Source organism: Pan troglodytes, chromosome 7, assembly GCF_028858775.2.
Source record: "Pan troglodytes isolate AG18354 chromosome 7, NHGRI_mPanTro3-v2.0_pri, whole genome shotgun sequence".
Taxonomy (NCBI): Eukaryota; Metazoa; Chordata; class Mammalia; order Primates; family Hominidae; genus Pan; species Pan troglodytes.
Genome location: NC_072405.2, coordinates 29,521,489 through 29,534,335, shown reverse-complemented (window position 1 = coordinate 29,534,335; position 12,847 = coordinate 29,521,489).

The following is a 12,847-nucleotide window of genomic DNA, read 5'->3' as shown; positions in this document are numbered from 1 at the left end:
TAGGGGATAGGAGAGTCATTTGTTTTAATGAGGCAACTTTCAGTGGGCTCCTGGATAGCCTCAGGGTGGGCCTGGTTGCCAGGAGAGCCAACCATCTGTTGAGGCTTTCAGCTCCATCCCCTAACCTCCTGGAGACGGGAAGAGGCCAAAGGTTGAGTTGTTCACCAGTAACCAATGATGTAACCAACCATGCCTATGTAATGAAGCTAGTTTTCATAAAAACCCGAAAGACTGGGTTTGGAGAGCTTCTGAATAGGTGAACATGTGGAGGTTCCTGGAGAGGGGCATGCCCAGTAACCACATGAAAGCTCCATGCATCTTCCCCTATACCTTTCCCTATGCACCACTTCCATCTAGCTGTTCACTTGTATCCTGTTCATTGCCTTTATATTAAGCCAGTATATATAAGTAAAGTGTTTCCCAGAGTTCTGTGAGCCACTCTAGCAAATTAAACCTGAGGAGGGGGTTGTGGGAACCCCCAATTTACAGCAGTTTGGTCAGAAGTACAGGCCACAACTTGTGACTTGCAATTGCATTTCAAGTGGGAGGCGGTTTTGTAGGACTGAGTCCTCCAACTGTGGGATCTGACATTTCTACCAGGTAGATTGTGTCTGAATTGAATTGAATTGTAGTACACCCAGCTGGTGTCTGCTGTGCAATTGATTGGTTGCTGGTAGGGAGAAATCCCCACAGATTTTGGGGACCAGAGGCAACTGAGTGGAGGGTAGAACATGATGGATTTTTCCTATCTCACAATACATGGCCATGACTTGGGACAAGATTGGTAGGAGGAGAATTCTTTAGAAATGTAGTTGTAATTATTTAAGCAAGAAATGATACAGCTTGAAAGGAAGAGATTTGAAACATTTTGAGACACTTAATTGGCTTTGGCAATCTGTGGGATGTTGTTGAGATGTGGACCTCAATGGTGTCCCCTCCCTAGCAGCACCACCACATCTCATGCAGCCTGAAGACATGGGACCAGCAAGCTCCACCCTCAGAATGAGACCACAACCAGGCATCGAGGAAACCCACTGGGAAAAATGGGAGTTGGTGGATTTGTTGAGTGCTTTAGGGTGCAAGAAAGAAGATCTTCCATCTCAAATGGACTCAAACAATAATAGACGTATCTCATGTGACATGCAACCCAGAGGTAGGGTGACCCACAGGCTGGCTAATCAGCTCAGTAATGTCAAGGGCTCAGAATTACTTTCCCATTCTGTGCTGCTGTCCTCAGCCTGAGTATTTGTTCTTGTCTAGCTGTCCTTCTCATTAGGTGTTATAGTCATACCTGAAGATGCCAAAGGACAAACAATGCCTTCTCTCCTGCTCTCTTTTGCAAAAAGGAGGAGAATTTTTGGAAAAGAATGCCTTCTCTCCTGCAGCCTCTTTTCCAAAAGGAGAGTTCCAGAACCCTCAACAAACATTCCTTCATCTCTTGCTAGCCAGAACTAACATGTCCATTGTTTGACCGTTGGCTAGCAGGAGAGGACTTCCATGATTGGGTTAGACCAATCAAGACAAACTCCCTGTACTGGAAAGGCAGCAGGATTGTTCTCCCTTGAAGTGTATGGCTGAATAAAGAAGAATAGCAAACCTGACCATAATCTGATCTCTGTTAGGAAGGACAGGGGAAGATATCTGATATGACTGGAGAGGTAAGTAGGAATTTAGTACACAAAGAAGCAGATTGCTTCGTTCCAGAAGGTGGAATCTACAAGCTTCCTAATCTCTAAGGTTTGGAGGTACAGATCCAGAGGGAGGAGATAGGAGATGGTGACAAGTATAGTTCTAGGGACTCATAACACTTCCTTCTAAGATCTGTGGGTCCTGACGAGCAAGGAGCTGGTGAGTGGGGCTTGGGAAGAAACCTCAAACTCACCAAAGGGAGAGTAAAAGGAAACGATATGCTTTTGGGAGTTTGAATTGCAGTGACAGCAAAAAAGGAAAATGCATTTCCCTGCCATGTAGAAACAGAATCCCAACAGGAAAGATGTCATTTGTGCCATCACCTCCAGGGCTTAGCACTGCTCTATTCCTAGCTTAAAGTAGTTTGAGTAAATGTGAAATGTGGAAGAATTTATTGTGCTGTGTGGCAATCCTTTGTGTGTTACGTGATTCACTCCCAAAGTTCCACTTGGGCTTCTTGACAAATAAACTTCTTTCCCCTCTTACCCTATTTTACAGGTAAGGAAATTGAGTCTTGGGAAGAAGCGAGTGACACAGCTGAGGTCACACAGCTAGTAAATAGAGGACTCCTGGCCTCTGTTCATAACATGACCATCGTCCAATAGCTTAGAAAAATGCTGGAAATAGTTTTATTTGCAAAGGAGAAAAAGACCAAATAAGAACAAAGCCCAGAGGTGGGCAGTGAAAGGGTGGATGATCAGTCTCTGCATCCCCTACCTACCTCCGCACCACCTGGCCTTGATGCTGGGGTTGTGAGTCTTGAACCCACATCCATCAGAGAAGAAAGAACCTGCAATGCATGCGAGGGGTAGGGGGTGAATACCATACTGTTCTATTTTTCTGTCCCTTCCTAAAAAGTCTTTAAAATTTCATTTTTTTTTCCTTTTTCTCCTAAGAAGAACAACACAAACACACAGCTTTGGCATGTGTCTCCCTCCAGCAGCCCCGCCCTTGTCCTCCCCCCTCCACATAGCCTCTCTCTTTATCCCTTCACACCAAACACTTTCAAAGTTAATTTGAAAAAGCTGGGAACACTTGATAGTTTTAATTAATCCTATGCCTGGGGAAATATGATTTTGTGCATCCGAGGCCTCTCAGCTTCTCTCGATAGATAGCTTGTTCTGGATAATGCTAGCGTTTCCAATTTAGCTGTGATTATGCCACCAACTCGTTTGTTTGTTTGTTTATTACCTAAAAGAGAAGCTAATGCTGATGTGTGTGTCCTTAGGAAGGGATTTCTAGTTTTCCTAATAATGCGTCCTAGTTAAGCAGCACTGTAGGTCTTTCATGGTGTTCTCACAGTACCATCTTGGCAGGGACCCCATGAGACAGGGAGGGAAGTCACCATCCCCCACGTAGAGAGGAGGAAACTGAGATTCAGAGCGGTTTGGTGATGTGTGCGCAGTTGTTCATTTAGGGCAAGCAAGGTGCACACCAAAGCTGACTAGTTTGTAAATCAGGATTCATTGCACAACAACTCATTTTTCTTCCTGTGAGAATTCCACTGAGACACTGTGCAAACCACTGCCAGGTGGGCCAGTTGGAAAGGTAGCTTTTGGTCACTTTCAAGTGGAGGGGTATTTTGCAATTTGGGAAATATTTATTGCTGCCACGCCGATTGAAGTTCAGGGTGCTGAGGCATGAGACCTGTATCACAATTCTTCCTCATATTACCTGGTCCTCTCCAGTCCAGCCAGCTCCATTGCACAGCAAGAGGGCACACATCATTTGACTAAAATGCAAGAGACCCTTGGTGTGCAAGAAACACCAGTAAGTAAGTCGTAGGTAAATAATTCCATATTCTTGGCTGGTTGCAGTGGCTCACCCCTGTAATCCCAGCACATTGGGAGGCTGAGGCGGGAGGATTCCTTGAGCCCAGTAGTTTGAGACCAGCCTGGGCAACAAAGGGAGACCCTACAAAAATTTTTTACAAATAGCTGGGTATGGTGGTGTGTTCCTGTGGCCCTGGCTGCTTGGGAGGCGGAGGCAGGAGGATTCCTTGAGCCCAGAGTTTGAGATTGCGGTGGAGCTATGATCACACCACTGCACTCCAGCCTGGGTGACAGTGTGAGATCCTGTCTTAAAAAAAAAAAAAAAAAAAAAAAAAAAAGGAATAGCTCCATATCTTGGCAAGGGTCCCAACTTAAGGTACCTTTTACAGTAGTCCTATTCAATTTTTATATGAGTTAAGTCTATTTTGGCTTAAAGTAATGGAAAATCCAACTCAACTGGTGACAAACAGTCCAGTTCTAAGTCTGGTGTAAGATGTGGTTTGAGGCGGGAGCTCAAACAGTGTCTCCGTGATTCAAATTTTCATCTCTTGACTCTCCTTCCTACTGTCTCCATTCTCAGGCAAGCAAGCTCTCTTTCTGTGGTTGAAAGATGACCACAGTGGTTCCAGGTCTTGTCTTCTTTCAACTTCAAATTTTTGAGAAAGAAGAAAACCTTCTCCTGGTGGTCCCACAGAAACCCCTGAGGATCACTCTGATTGGCTTGGTGAAGTTATGTGTTCACTGAGGATCACTCTGATTGTCTCAATCTACAAACAGCTGATTGGTTGGGTGGAGGCCATGTGCTTCACACCTGGTGCTGGGGACAGAGTCAATCTCACCCAAAAGCTGGTGGAGTAAGAATGGGAAGAGGGCTCCCCAGGAAAAATCAGAATAAAATTATCAGCAGAGGAGGGATAGATGCTGGGTAGACAGCCCCCTGCACCCCCACAAAGTAGAGTGTGTTCTGCTTCCTTTTCTCATTTTTACTTTGAAGTGAAAGTGACTGGAATGATTACATCCATCTCCCTTAATAACCATGGAAGCAAAATCTTTTCTGATTGAGTCCTCAGCCCACAGCTGGGTTTTAGATACCTCATGTGAATGTCCTTCTTGGATTCCTCCCTCAGAATCTTCCTAAACTTCCACTTCTCACACCTCTTGGATTAGGGCTTCTAAATTCTTCAGGTAAGATAACACTCCTCTCGCTTCATTTGAACCCAGGGTTCTCTAAAAGCCTTGTTTATTTACAATTTGAACTCTTGCCTCCCACTATTTACTTTACTTAGCATCACTAGCTGAAACCTAGTTTCTTCCATCCTGCCCTAAATGACTCCTACTTTCTTGGGAAGACTCCTTTATCAAGTGGACTTCTTTTGGTCTTCTTATTTTTTTTTCCGAGAGTCCATTTTTCCTTTTTCTCCCCATGGCTCCATGCATGTATGCACTCTTGGAAGTAGAGACACATGCTGGGCAAATTAGAATAGAACCTTTTTAGCTTCTCTACATGTCCCTCTCTAAGGAAATGGAAAGTAAACACAGCATGTCACCCACCAAGCCAATATGAATACATGCAATCATTATTATTGGGGCTTTGCCAACTACTTCCAATAAAATAAGCATGAGTCTCAATCTTCTCATCATATTTCAGGAAATCGGAAAATCATAAGCATGCTTGAGACTTCCTGGGAGATGATGCTACTTTCCTTGTCTATCCATTTTGTTTGCTTGGTTTTTTTTTGGCCAGTGGGTGGATTATAGGGACACTGGAATCCTAATACACCTAATCTAATGAGAACAGACTTCAGAACACTCATCCCTGTAGGCTTTTAATAAGCAAGGAGATAAGAGTTCTCCCAGTTTTTTACTCAAGCACTCCATTCAAACCTCTAAGATTTATTCACCCAAAGTGTTTTTTTCCCTCATGATTTTGATGAATTTGTCCCCAGTTCAAGAGATCCTCCAATAGTAGGGAGGATGTAGGTATACATGGGCTTGGAGAACATTTTTTTTTTTTTTTTTTTACAAAGTATCTTGATATTTTTGAAAGAAAAGTGAAAGTCAGGAGGCAAAGGCCAAGGGTGAAGACAAGACAGTGGTGGGTCCTCAGATGTGATCAAGACAGGTCTTTGGCAAAGCCCAGGGGCCTTTGGGGCCAGCAGCTTCCTCAATGCAGGTTGACTGGACTGTAATCGCATGCGCAGCTCTTCATATTGTCTTGGTGGATGACATTCTGTGTTGACTTTCTTGGACTACAGTCTAGAATGACACATTTCTAGATGGTGGGGACAGCATCTTCGTCTTATTATCCCAAAGGACTTCACATAGCTGCGAGTTCAGTGGGTATTGATTAATGAAAGAGTGACTTACTATAAGGTTGGTGCAAAAGTGATTGTGGTTTTGCCATTGCTTTCAATGGCAAAAATTGCCATTACTTCTGCACCAAACTAATAAATGCATGCAAGTACAAATGAATGAATGAATCAGTGTGAATAGAGCCGCTTGTAAAAGACTGTTTAGTGTGATATGTCACTGAGTCCAATTCAACACCTGTTTTATTGATAAATTCGGGAAATTAGGGACCTAATGATACTATAAACCTTGATAGCTTCATGCCTAAAAGCAGTCAGATGTGACAACTATTACTGAGGTAAGATAAGCTTGAAATAATTTAATTATTTGTTTTTCCTTATGAAATCATTTCTTTCTCTTAGGGGTCTTTTTATGTGACTCTTCCAGCTTCCCAAGAAGGCAGGAAAGTGAAACCAGGTGCTGGGACTCTTTTGTATGTAATGACACTGTCCTGATTCAGCGGCAAAGATGTCATGGTTCTGTCATCAGCCAAGTGCTCCTTCTGCTTGTACTGTTCAGGAGTTCTCCCAAGTCTGTTGAGAGAGATGCCTGGTGGAGGTGGAAGACATCCACCATGATGGCACACTCATGAGCCACTGTGTTCCTCAATGAATTAATAAGAAACCTAGGAAAGGACATTGATTTGTTTTCAGTTGGGGAAACACTAGAATCAGGTCCAGGGATCCTACTTCTCAGGCCCAGAGATATTCCCCAGGCCCTCATTGTTTTTCCCTTTCTGACTCTTGTAGAGCCTTCTTTAAGGCCCTGTATTGGGTCTTGAGCCTCCGCTGTCTAACAATAAGGGACAAATGCAACATCCTCCACAGCCTTTGGTCATCCCAGTTTGGTAATGGGATGTCCCATGAGAGAAGGTCTCTCTCTTACTGTTCCCTCTGCCTCTTCCTGCAGGCAATTTGTTCTGACAAACACATTGAAGCTGGGTAATGGGGAATGAAGCCCTCCGGCAGCAGAACAGGAGGATGCAAATTGATAAATAAATAATTGTTGAATTAAACCAGAGATTCACAAACTTCAGGAGACATGGGGTAAAGGAAAGCTTCATACCTATCCCTGATGATGAGGAAAGAAAGGAGCAAAGTATGGGGCACAGAAAGGATCCCTGGAAACTGTTCTAAGGTCTTGCTACCCCAGATTTGCATCCTGGCTTCACTTTTTATTAGCTGTGGCCTTTAGACAACTCAGTCAACTTAATTGGGCATGTGTTTCATTATCTTTATTATAGGAATAGTGCCTACCCTACAGGGCTGTTGGGGTAATTACCCAAAGCAATCCATCATTCGTTCATTCATTTATTCTCTATAGAGATTAGATATAGATAGATCTATATAGATCTATATGTAGATATCGATATCTAATCTCTATAGAGAGATATAGAGATAGATCAATACAGATTGATCGATTGATCTATTATTTGATCTATCAATTGATCAATCAGTCAATGAGGGTTAGTGAAGTAAGTGCATATCAGAGTTTCATATTTCCTGGCAGATATTAGGTTCTGAGAATGATATATTTGCCTTTTTGTTTGGGACCTTGGTTTTCTCCCAGGAACCATGCAGTGATGGTCTCAAGGGACTCATCTACTCTAACATTTAATAATACAGACAGTCACCCTCCCAGCTCAGCAAGAGTCTGGCTGTGGAAGCCAGGTTTTCTGCTTACAGCATAGACCTGTCCTAGAAGCCAGCCTCCCACTCTGGTGCCTGAGCTCTGCCATCCGGCTGGCTTTCAGGAAACCACGCCTGTGCAGCGGTTTCGAGCCAGTTAGCATCAGCTGGCATTTGCAAGCGACATTTAAAGGTCACCTCTGATCCTCCTGCCGGGGAAACAGGGAGGGAAGGCGCAGCAGAGAATGTGGACTTGGGTTGAATCTAATGAGCTTGGGCAAGAAGCTAGGAGGCTGCAACAGAGAGGAGTGGAGTGGGAAGGGCTTATGGGAGAAACTCAGGCAGGGAGCCATGCCCAGGAAGAGTGGGAGGATCCTCTCAGGTCTGGGAAGAATGGGGGCTTTAAGCTAGTGTGCCTCATCTACCCTGGTATGGGCATATGCAGGTCCTGGAGTTTGTGTCCTCTAAGAAGTATGCGTGGGGAGGAAAAGGTTGATGGAAAATGCATAAAGAAGGGTCCTTCCTTAGAAATCCTTTATCCTGCTTGAGGGGCAAGTTCACCATATGGCTAGAGAGGTTCAGTGAGCATTTTTTTCTGAACCAATAATTAGGACATGTGTCATAAAATCTGACTAGCCAATACTCCATCGTGTAGGGGAGAGTTCATGGACATCCTATTTGAAATCAAGACTACCTTAGGAAATAGGAGACACTTGGAACCCATGTAAACAGGTGATTGGGACTAGAGCACCACTGTTCTCAAAGAAGACATTGCTGTGATGGAAATCAAAAGGGTGATGCATTGATCCTGTGTTCAGAGAGCTCTTTGATAATGAGGACAATGGGGAACACATGCCCTCCTGTCAGCCCTGCCAGCCCTAATGTGCTCATTAGCCTCTCCTTTCCTCCTGGAGTCTGGGCTTTCCATGCCTCTGCCATTCCCCTTCTCTCTACACCCCAACAATGACCCCAAGAGTTGCCTCTTCCCCACCATGCTGAAGCAACATCGTTGTCTGAGGTAATACCCGAGGTTCGTTGCCTCATGCGAAGAAAATTAAGGACACGGAGCCACATGAGGAGTGAGTTTAGGAGTGGAGGTTTAATGGACAAAGGACGACAGCTCTCTCTATTGCAAGAGAGAGGGGCACCCGAATGGGACTTCTGGGCCTTGGTGGAGTATGCCAGATTTTATAGACAGGCTTGAGGAATCCGTGTCTGATTCACATAGGGCCCAAAGATTGTTTGGACCAGGTGTGATGTTTACATAGTGCACGAAGAAACTAAGCACCACATCCTAATCTTATTATGCAAATGGAGTCTCTACTTGGCCAGTCCCATGTTGACTGCTCGTTACTGTGCACGTGATTGACAAGGAAAGGGAAAGATGGAGCCGCCATGTTGGACATGCCTAGCCCCGGGTAGACTTTTCCTATTGGCACACTTGCCAGCATTAACCCGTGCAAGCTTCTAGCTTGCTTATGTCTGCAGCTTGATTTTGTAGGCTGCTCTTTGTTAGAAAAGAAAATGATTTGGGGGCTGTTTTTCATTAAAAGGAAAACCTTCCTGAGGACTTCTTACCCTCACTACTTACTTGCTTAAATACTTTGTTCTTAACTTCTCTGTCAATGCCACATGCACTTGTGCCTGTCTGGTCCTGTGCACCCTCCAACTAGGGAAGGGATGCCTGCCTAGCATTGGTGCTGATGGCAGCTGGGCTTGGGTGTGGGGCACAGTAGCGATGGAAATGATTGCTCATATTTCTCTTAAGGGAGGCATTTATTACATGGTTCTGTTCTGGAGGGTGTGTGTGTCTTGCAATCACTTGGGAGGGGGTCACGGAAATTGACTTGCTTTCCATCTTTTGTGTGAAGCCTATTGTCACCCCCCGGTATGCCATATAAACCTAAACCAATGTTGGATATTAAATAAAACACTACCAAGGCTTTACAGCTTCCCCTCTCTTCCCAGTTTCCCTGTCCTTCTCTCCATACTTGAGTCATGCCTGGAATGCTCAGAAGTGGGTCTCTGGCCAGGTGGGATGATTCCTGAAGCCCCTCCATTCCCCCAAGCCCTTTCTCCTGCCCTACCTTGTGCCCACGAGGCTGCGCCATTTCCATCCTTGAGGACCTTTCCACTATGTCTTCAGGAATCCCCTGCTAAAATGCAAGCACTCTGGGGAGGGTCTAAACTGCATTAAGCTTAAAGCACATTAAGCTGCTGTCAGTTTAGCCAGGACATTTTGGTGGGGATTAATTTATCAGGCCTCTTTCAGATGTGACACCTAGTTGAGAGGGATTTGGATTTAGGACTGAAGGAGTATGGTGGCAGGGAAAAGAGGGAGAGACAGACAGGAGGAGCCCTCAGAGGGGAAGCTGGCTGTGGGGATGGGGGGTAGAGGGTGAGCGGTGGTGGTAGTGCTGGGAGGGAAGGTAGGTGAAGTACACAGCTGGTGAGGACACGGGATGGAGAAAGCTGGCAAGGGCTTCAGGGGCTGGCCTGGCCTGGCCTGGCCAACAGCTGTGCGAGGGCAGGACTCATGCTCCGGCGGCACAGATGCCTCCTTCCTGGCATCTTGGGGCCCAGAAGCCAGGACAGTCTCAGGAGTACAGCAGTTGACTGCTGGCAGTGACTCCCTAGAGGCAGCAAGCAGCTGTTCTGTTCCCACCCCCATTTGTTCAGGGTTTTTCCTCTGATCTGTGAAATGCTTTGTGCACCCTTATTTTTACAGGCTGATCTCCACAGGGACTTTAGCATAGCTTCTCCCTCACCTTGCTAAGCATCGCCCAATCCTCGGCTGTTCCCTCAGGGTGAGAGATTTTTCAAAAACAGAAACAAAGGGGCTAGAGTCTGAGCTGTCTTTAGCCTTGGCCCTTCCTTGGGGGCATTAGTGACATAAATCTGAGGCAGCCGCCTTTGTGGCATTACACAGAGATCATCCAAGGGACTGGAGAGAGCCAGGTCTCTTGTTTAAAGAAGAGTCCTTTTTTTTTTTTTTTTTTTTAAGTAGGAAGAGAAGGCTGAGAATGAGGTTAAGGAAGAAGAGGAGAAAGGAGGAGAATGGTGTTTATGGACTTTCTGCTATGTCCCCAGACTGTGGTAGGCATTTCACACACACCTTGTTCTCTCCTGCCCCAGGCGTGAGATGTCACAGTCGTAATCACTCTAGTCCTGCATATGACTCAGATTCAATGACTGGCCCAGCTGGTAAAGGGGGCTCTGGTTCCCAAGCCAGGGTGGTCTGACTCCAGAGGGGAGGAAATCAATGCGAGAAGAGCAAAGTGAAAGGAGAAACAAAAGAAAAAGCTGCTTCTGGTAGAATTAAGTCTCTGCCACACTCTGGCCCATGTTTATAGGTCAGTGCAGTCAGGATGAGGTGGAGATCCTGGGATATCTTCCACTTCACTCTATGGACTTGCCCCGAATTCTTTGTTGTGTGAAGTCCAAGAACCCTCTCTTGGGTTCTGGATTGGGACCCTTTCTGGTAACAATTCCATGACCGTTCTCATCTTGAGACCTGTCACATTCAAAGCATCTAACTCTTGCCAGTCAGGACAGAGGGGTCTTAATTCCTTAAATCATGGTGAGCTCAGGTCCTAGGATACTTTCATGTTAAAAAAATTTTCCTGTGGGCTGATGCCTAAATAGAGAAAATAAAGGGGTGAGGGAGATAAAACCAGGCAAGAAAAACATGTCAACTGAGTCATAAGAGGCTGGATCACCTTCCCTCCACAGGGCTGGTTATTAATACTCAGAATTCTTATCCATTCATTAGTGTGGCAAGCACTGTCTAGTGACAGGTTAATTACACAGTTCTGGGTAATTAGAAAGTAAATATATGTTAAGAGGACACCACTGTCAAGATAAAAACTGTCTATTAGAAAGCCCTCTCGCATGGCGAATTCCACCTTCATCTTTTCAACCTGAAAGGATTTTTTTTCGTTGTTGGCTTGAGAAAAATCTCCTCTGCTACTCCCTCTAGCTAAGATGTATTTAGTTCTGCTTCTTCCTCACCTCTCTGCCTCCCACCTTGGTCATGCATCTTGCTGGTCCAGTTTGGAGCTCTGCTTCTTTTCTGGGGTAAATGTCAATAGCGTCAAAACCCTTGCAGGTGGGACTTAAAGCTCTAGTGTGGTCTGGAGAGGTTTGGGAGGAAATTCTGATTTCTCTGGGGCTGGGTGAAGTGAAGGTCATGGGGGTAGGAAAGAAGATGACCCCGTTGAGCAAAAATTTGACTTCTTCTGTTGCTGCATGACTAGGTGAAATGGAGGCACTTCTCAGACTGTTGCGATATAAAGTGTGGGTGCTATTAAAGCAGTGACACCCTAGAAGACGGAGATCCATTTACTCATTAATCCTAACCCCAAAGACAACGCAGAGCTGGTCTCTGCAGGCTTTTCTCATGCTTGCTCTCTGAGGGTGAGCTCCCTTCCATCCACGAGGACCTGGAACACTGAAGTCATAGAAAGACCCATGGATAAGACTCCACGGGTGTGGCTCTGCCCACCTACAATGGCCAGAGACCCCACCAACCCTGGCTGAGGATTTGAACAACAATCACAACCATGTAAATTAGGCTTATTCTTGGTGAGGTGTAATGAATGACCATCTCCATCGATAGGAAGCCGTAGGCTACTATTTTCACAGGCATCTCTTAGCAAGAAAGTGCTCCACGGTGTAAACATTTCTGTGTAGTTTTAAGTGATTTGGTTCAAGTTGCTTTAGAATCAGGGTCTATAGTTGGTCTAAAATACCATTCGTTCCTGGTTTGCTCTAGTATAGGGGATTAGTAAGTTCGGCTAAGCTCTCACATCTCCTCCATGAGCCACGCATTGGAAACTTGAGCACTTAGCTCAGAACCCAAGTTGGGCCATTTCTGCATCTTTACCTCTCTCCCCACTCTAGCAGGCCTAGGGAATTTATTTTAAAAAGCCAGTGAAAAGCCAGATGAGTGTCTGCCTCTACCTCCTTTCTTCCTTGAATTCATCCATGTATTCAACCAATGGTTACTGAGTTTCAACTGTAGCCAAGTGCTGAGCTGTGTGTTGGATACACAACTCTAAATTGACCAATCACTGCTCTCAAGGAGCTCATAAACACGATGGAGAGATGAATAAAGAGGCAGTTACCAGACAGAGTGGTAGGAGGCACTGCTTATGTATGGAAGTCATGAGTGTTGAAGGAGCAGAGATGAAAGAATGCCTAACATCACCTTGTCTATGAGAACACCTAATATTGCCTTGTCCATGAGAACATCTAATATTGCATTGTCTGGAAATGCTTAAAGGATGAGATGAAATTTTCCTCAAGCCAATAACTGACCTACTTAAGAAAAATCTCCTCTGCTGCTCCCTCTAGCTAAGATGTATTTAGTTCTGCTTCTTCCTCACCTCAGTAGCCACAGAACCAGGC